Here is an 8186-nt window from a genome sequence, read left to right as displayed (position 1 = left end):
AGAGGATATGGTTTATTTGCCACTGTCCAGAATTTGCTGACATCTGAGATAACTTAAGCTCCAAGGAGGGTCAAGGTAATACAGGAGACTCACATTAGCTTCCAACCTTGAGACAGACCCAAAGCTTAGGACTTCAGGATCTCAGGACTCCTATTATTATTTGTTCCCAGAGAGACTTTCTTTCACTTACTGTTTACTCACTGCTTTCTGCTCAGATTTCATTTCATTGCCTCCCCCATCACACTCAGATTTCCTTTCCTTCTTGTGAGCTTAGCCATGCCTTAAAGATGTTTGTCTTAATTTGTCCAGGTTCTTGTTGTCTTTTAGTGGGAGGGCCCTTCAGTATAACTTCATACTACAAAAGCAGAAGTGTGTATGTATATTTTAAGGATTTCCAATCTATATAGTCAAATTGCCCTCTAGAAAGCTTATGATAATTTACACTCCATTAGCAGTGCACTAGGATACACTTTATTCTTAAGTTTGCTAACACAGGATATTATTTAGAAAAAAAATACCCATAAATCACAGGAAAAAGGAAAGTAGTATCTTTATATTAACATAAAAATTTTTTTAATTTTATATTAGAGTATAGTTGATTTACAATGTTGTGTTAGTTTTAGGTGTACAGCAAAGTGATTTAGTTATACATATACATATATCTATTCTTTTTCAGATTATATTAACTTAATTTTAAAAAATTACTAGTGAAGTTTAAAAAAAATTTAATTGTTTCTTTGGGTCATTTATGCAATTTATTTTTTAATCACCTAGATATATGGATTTGGATATCAGAATAGGTCTGATCTGGATATAGAAAGTCTTAGACATGGATTATATAATCCAAGGAGAGCATGTACAACAAGAATAAATTAAGATAAAGTATATCTTAGGAAACATCAAAATTTATGAGTCATTTTGAGGAATAGGGGCCAGAGGAAGAGATGGGAGTGCTCAAATATGACTTATTGGGAGAAAAAAGTGATGTCAGAAATCAATGAAAGAGAAAGTCCAAGAAGGAAAATCTTGGTATGAATGTCACATTATGCAGATAAATAACATAGGATGAAGACTAAAAAATAGAAATTTGAGGTCAGCCAGTAAAAGTTCACTGCTGACTATAACTGGGGTGCATTCAGTGCTTGGTATGGGCAGACACAGTATAATGGCATAGTGTGACAGTCCTGAAATGTTACTGATATAGATCACTGGATCTTAACATATTGAGAATCAAGCATCCTTTTAAGACTCTGATGGGGAAAATGAGCTCTGTTTTTCTGGAAAATGTGGATTTGAACATGTAATTTAAAATTTGAGCACAATATCTAGAAATTCATATTCCCTCTGACAACCTCCTTTATATAGATTCCCCTACTGTAGCCTCATGGCAGACTTTTGATCATAAAGGCAAGAAGAAAGACAAACCAATAGCTTCAGGAAAGGTTAGCGTTAGGTTAAGATAACAGGTAAAAAAAAGGCCTGGCACTTACTAACTACATATTCAGTAAATGTTTATTGACTTTTCAGCAGGATAGGAGAGTTTGGTAAGACAGGAGAGGGAAAAGATGATTGTTGGTATAGTGTCCCCAGAGAATTGGGAGGCAATGGGATCGTGAATATAGTAGAGAGGTTAGTCTTATGGGGATGAGGGAAGCAGACATTAGGAATGTGTGTTTTTCAGAAACTGCTTTGTGTCAGGCATTGTGTTAGAACATGTTTGTACAATACCTCAATCTTTAAACAACCCTGTGAAGTAGGAAATGTTAGCTTTTACAGATGAGCACTTGAATGTTTAGAGAGATTACATAACTTTTTCAAATTCATGTTAGAAAATGGCAAGGAGAAGAGTCTAACCTCCATGTGTCACACAACAAAACTGCCACACCTGGTACAGTTATACAGAAATTAAGGAATTAATTACTATTGCTAAGATTGGACTTGGAGGGGAGGGAAATTTGGGAAATTGGAGTCTCTATTTTCATTGTCAAACTGTTACCAGAGCTTCCCTGGTGGCGCAGTGGTTGAGAGTCCGCCTGCCGATGCAGGGGACACGGGTTTGTGCCCCGGTCCGGGAAGATCCCACATGCCGCGGAGCGGCTGGGCCCGTGAGCCATGGCCGCTGGGCCTGCGCGTCCGGAGCCTGTGCTCCGCAACGGGAGAGGCCACAACAGTGAGAGGCCCGTGTACCGCAAAAAAAAAAAAAAAAAAAAGAAAAAGAAAAAAAAAACCTGTTACCAAACTCAGGCTCAGCTGTTTGCAGGTTGAAAGTCAATAAATGAGAGACAAGTGTTGGTGAGAAAAGGAAAGCTTGCTTTATTCAGAAGGCCAGCAACCTGGGGAGAAGGTGGACTTGTGTCCCAGAACCAGCTTCGAAGATTCTGCTTGGCCATGAAAGCTTTTAAAGAGAAAAAAGAGGGAAAAAATCTCAGTTAATCACTGAAGTAGGGGGTCAGATTCTTTACCATCTTCCATAGTGCGCAGGCTTGTTGACGTCTTGTGATCTTTTTTAGATGCTATCTTGTTTATGCAGTCAGCTCACCGGGTTACTGAAGGGGAGGCTGGAGAAAAGATCTAGTCCTCCATTAATTATTTATTCTTCATTCCTACTTCTTCAATCTAAGAAACAAATCAACAGGTTAGACAAGGCGTGGTGTGATCGAAAGGTTTGAGAGGTGTGCTTGGGTGGGGGATTGGTGAAGCGTGGAGGCACCTGGTATAAAGGTTAAGTTAAAATACAGATTTGCTAAAGTGGCAACAAAAAGGGCCTCCTGCAAAGAGCTGCTTCCTGCAAAGGGCTGCTTACAAAATGACAGAATGATCCACTGAGAATGACCAGTAGCCTGGCCTCCTCCTCTCTACTGACTTATCAGCACCGTCCCTTAGATGTCTGGATGGATGTCACACAGTCCTGCAGCCCCTGGGTCCTGCATCCTGCCCACCTCCAGGTCTGACAGCATTGGAAGCTGGGATTGACGCAAACCTCTGGGAAAGAGCTAAGTTGTTCGTAGGAGATTTTCAAATATGAGCTAAATGAAAAGGGAGAACAAAAAGGACATAAAAGATCCATCAGAGCAATCGTGTATTATTTCTTACCAAAGCCACCCAGCTTTGATTTTATTTTTGTTGTTAGTTTGTTTTTTCCTAAGACCGCCCAGTGAGTACAGAAAGAAGCTGTGGAATCGTCCGTGTTGTAGAAGCCTCAGGACTAACTTTTTCCCCTCTGTACAATATTACCGTCTATCTTGGTTCAGCAGATTATTAGCTCTTTGAAACCTTATTTACATTTTTTGTTTTGTTTTATACTCAGGAACACTTCACAAATAATATTACTTTTGTTGTTTGTATTTGAGTGTTATTTTAATTTGATCTAAAGCTAAGTAACTCCCAAGCTAAGTTGATATGTGATAGAAATTAACTGGTTCCAAATAGTCATTTTTTTGTTGCTGTTGTGAATACTGTGGTTGGATATAATTATAGAGATGAGTTTTAAGTGATAATGTGTCTAGTCAAAAGAACTCTGGTTTAGATTTGATTATTTAAGCAGATCTGATAATAATTAAAGAGTGATACCCTGTGATTAAGTTGTAACACTGCTCAGAGAAGTGGCATATGGTTAAGGTTGAAACCTAGCTATTTTATTTTCACTGTTAAAAAAGTTTAATAACCTATGCCAAAAATTCCTTTAAAGATTAGTGTTTTCCCTTTAAGTGTAAATTGATTGGTTGACAAAATTGCCAAGTTCACTGAGATATTTTTACCTACATCCACTCGTACCCCTCCCATCCCCACTCCCACGGAAACAGTCAAACAACCAATGAACCAACCAAACAGCAGAGGAACAGGGAAAGAGTATTTTTATTTCAATGTGTCTCAGCATAAATGGATTGAAGCTATTTGTTGCACTAGACTTTTGGCTGTGGGTGGAAAAGCCAACATCTATGTATTCTGGAAATATACGGTGAGTTTCAAGGCCCCACCACAACAAAGTGTTATGTGTAAACAGCAGATGACAGACAAAAAGGAGTGTTTACCTGTGGGCAGCCATGAAGGGCTCATTGAGAGTGAGTGATGTTTTGGACACACACTCAGCCATAAAAGCACCCTTAATAGGAAGACTCAAAATGTTCAATTTAGAGATTCCCTCAGTCAGATGACCTAACTGAAATCAGATGAAGGGAGAGATATAGGGTAGTGATCCAGTTACTGGGAAAATAGAACAGGATTAGTTGGGATTTTACTGACACTACGGAAATGGAGCCACCAGACTAAAGCCCCTTAGGGCTTAGAATTGTATCTAGTTGCTACCATGCACCCCTCCTAATCTTTCCTCTCTTTGCATTTCCAGAGATAAATTCCGTTTTGGCGATGTAGGTCTGGACTGAAGTGCTTGGTGAAGTACAATTCTAATCTGTCAATCTTTGAAATAAAACATTAAACCTTCCTTTTAGAGACTATCCTGAAATGCAAAAGGAAGAAAGGCCAGGAGGGGTGGATGATACCAATTAGACAAAATTCTAAGGGGTTTGTCTTTAACGCCCTAAGGAGCTTTAGTCTGGTAGCTCCGCATGCAATGGAGGATGTTATGCTACAGGGAATAACCCGCCAGTCACAGAAGGACAAATAAGACGTGATTCTACTTATACGAGGCACCTAAAATAGTTTAACTCCTAGAAACAGAGCAGAATGGTGGTTTCCTGGGGCTGGGAGCAGCGGGAAATGGAGCGCTGCTGTTCAACAGGTATAAGGTTCCAGTTACACAAGATGAATAAATTCTAGAGATCTGTTGTATAACATCGTGCTTATATTAACAATACTGTACTGTGTCCTTAGACATTTAAGAGGGTGGATCTCATGTCAATTGTTCTTACCACAATAAAAACAAAACGAAGCAAACCAGAAATAAAATAAAATAAAAATAAAAGGTGGACTGTTAAAACCAAGACAAAACCAAATCAAACAAAAACCCCAGCAAGCGATTAAGAGGCTGATGGCAATTGGAGACCTGACATTTTCCGTAACAATAGAGGGATCTGAGGGCATCTTGAATCCCTCTCAATCTGTCCTACAGATTTTGTCCCAAGATTTTAAGTCACAGACTGCCAAGACTTCTTTGAAACCCAGGAGAAAAGCTCCTAAGGCCAAGTTCAAATCAGTACAAACTAAGACCCAAAGGCCAAGGGCATGTTGGTGGGCTTCCATGGCATTTGTCTGATCTCAGTTATTTGGGGACATAAGAAAGCCTGATGTTGGTGCTTCAAATAGTCCCTTGATTCACGGTTCCTTCCAAAACTTTTAACATTTTCCAGTAATGTTTATAAGTATTGTAAGGCATTTTAGGAAGTGCAAGACACCAGATGTGTGTTGTTTGTGGAGACACTTTGAACTCTCCTGAGCTGGGTGAGAGTTTTCTTTAGGTCTGAGGCCCAGGAATATGTTGTAGGTGAACTAGAGACCACACTTTGAGAAACTGCACAAATGAAACAAAACAACTTGCTTTTCATTGTCACCACACCCTGAACTCTGTGACCTCCGGGCTTGTACCTCTCATGTTATGGATGGAGCACGGTTCACTGTGTCATGTAATTGTCTACATGTCTTATCTATTGGCTTCTAAGGTGCTTCAAAGTGAGGGCTACTGATTGCTAACTTCTCATTACCCAATGCCTCTTAGCAGAGTGCCTTGGACACATTTAGTCACCTTGTTATTTTAGTGCGATATCATATGTGTTTCAGTTTTTCCCAGATTCTTGTTTGCTAATAATAGCCTTTATTTTTTTGTTTGTGGTTGTTGCTCTAAACTTTAATTTTTTTTTTTTTTTCTGGTACCCGGGCCTCTCACTGTGTGGCCTCTCCCGTTGCGGAGCACAGGCTCCGGACGCGCAGGCTCAGCGGCCATGGCTCACGGGCCCAGCCGCTCTGCAGCATGTGGGATCTTCCCGGACCGGGGCACGAACCCGTGTCCCTTGCATCGGCAGGCGGACTCTCAACCACTGCGCCACCAGGGAAGCCCTTGAATCCACATTTTTGAACTGCCTAGTAGTAGGTAGGTAGTACACGTTCCAAACTTAGCACCAGCTGGGAATTGTGGGTATAAAAATATGGTAAAACCATAGGCTGGGCAACACCTGAGACATACCCACATGAAGCAAGAAACGTTTCTGATCAGTAAGAATGGTACTTACATTCTAACGGTGAAGTACAGACAATTATTGCAAATGCAGGTAGAAAAGCTCATGAACTGGTCTGAGGTTACTGATTCACTTCAATACCCAACCCACTGCTTTGCACCCTTTGTACCAAATAAATTGCTCTTGAGGAAACAGATCAATTTGGGCTAACTTATGTACCAACAATGAAGTTTTAAGCAAGGTTTCTTCAAAGTTGTTTCCTTTTTAACAATCAACGTTTTTTCAATTCAAATTACCAGAAGAATGACAATTCCTCTGTACCTTAAAACACTCTTCATCTTTCAAAATGAAACAGTCTTGACAGATGGGCTATAAATAGTGGCTTTTCCCCCTGTAGTTCAAAATAAGTCTGAACTTGGGATCAGTCATATTACTAAGAGCTTCCCACAAGGAGTGAAGGAAATGCTCTACCTTACGTAGGTGGATTTACATTGCAATTACCATAAAATACAATGAACCTACTATTAATGTCACAATGGCATGTGTATGGCTTGCTAGCTCATCTTGTTTCCAAATGAAGTGTATTGGAAAACGTGGGTGTTTCTTTTCCAGTGGAGTGGAGCAGACAGCCTTGGTTATATCTTTGCAGATTCAGAATATACAGTATCTGATGATATTGGAGTTTGGGTCACACAACAGGCAAAATTCCAGGCAAAGGGAAACTGCTTTGGAATCTATAACTAGTTTTTTACTTTGTTTTTTAAAATAACTAGATATTTATCACTGCTGGGAAGATGTTTATACCAAAGGTTTTGCTGAAACTGGGTTAAAAAATAGTCATATATGCAAATACCATATGATATCACTTATATGTGGAATCTAAAATATGACATAAATAAACTTATCTATGAAACAGAAACAGACTCACAGACATAGAGAACACACTTGTGGTTGCCAAGAAGAAGGGGAGTGGTGGAGGAGGGATGGATTGGGACTTTGGGGTTAGCAGATGCAAACTATTATATAGAATGGATAAACAACAAGGTCCTACTGTATAGCACAGGGAACTATATTCAATATCTTATAATAAACCATAAAGGAAAAGAATATGAAAAAGAATATATATATACAAGTTTTCTTCAAAGTTGTTTCCCTTTTAACAGTCAACTTCTTTCCAATTCAAATTACCAAATTTGAATCACTTTTCTGTACAGCAGAAATTAATACAACATTTTAAATCAACTATACTTCAGTAAAATAAATTAAATAAATTGTCACATATGTTCCCCATATGTTTTCTTTGGAGGTCATATCTTCTCAATACAAAGTCACATAGTTGGCAGTTACAATTTGATTTGACCATACAGACTATCAACGCAAATTCTCTTAAACATAATAATTCATCCTTGATCTACATCCTGTGCTCAGCAAAAGTGTATCTGTGTTTGATGGCCCTTCAATATATACTCCCCTCTTGCCATCATTTCATGGAAGTAGGTGAATTCTTCAAAGATCAAGGTACTGAAGTTCATTTGTGGAATAGCCTATTTCTAAATTTACTAGTTTACCAGATATATTGTTTTAAGGAATAATCAGCATAAGCATATTAAATGGTTCTGTCTATGCTTTCCTATAAACATAATTTATTGACTATATTAAGTGAATATGAATAGTTTCTTTTTGAATACATTCAAATACCCAATGAAAAACATTTTACATAAATATATTCTTCATAAATGCATTCTCCCTAATTATATTCTTCATGAATATATTTTTCACAACTAAGAATATTTTCAGTGAATTTAGTCATCTTTATTATGCTTTTAATACTACCTTAGGGTGGGAGGGAGACACAAGAAGGAGGGCATATGGGGATATATGTATACATATAGCTGATTCACTTTGTTATGCAGCAGAAACTAACACACCATTGTAAAGCAATTATACTCCAATAAAGATGTTAAAAAATACTACCTTATTAGAACTTATTCTTAATATATTTATTTAATATTTATTAGAAAATTTATTTGAAAATAGTCATAAAATCACCAAATAAGC

This window comes from Orcinus orca, chromosome 11 (genome assembly GCF_937001465.1).
Source record: "Orcinus orca chromosome 11, mOrcOrc1.1, whole genome shotgun sequence".
In the NCBI taxonomy this organism is placed as follows: domain Eukaryota; kingdom Metazoa; phylum Chordata; class Mammalia; order Artiodactyla; family Delphinidae; genus Orcinus; species Orcinus orca.
This window is presented reverse-complemented; position numbering follows the sequence as displayed.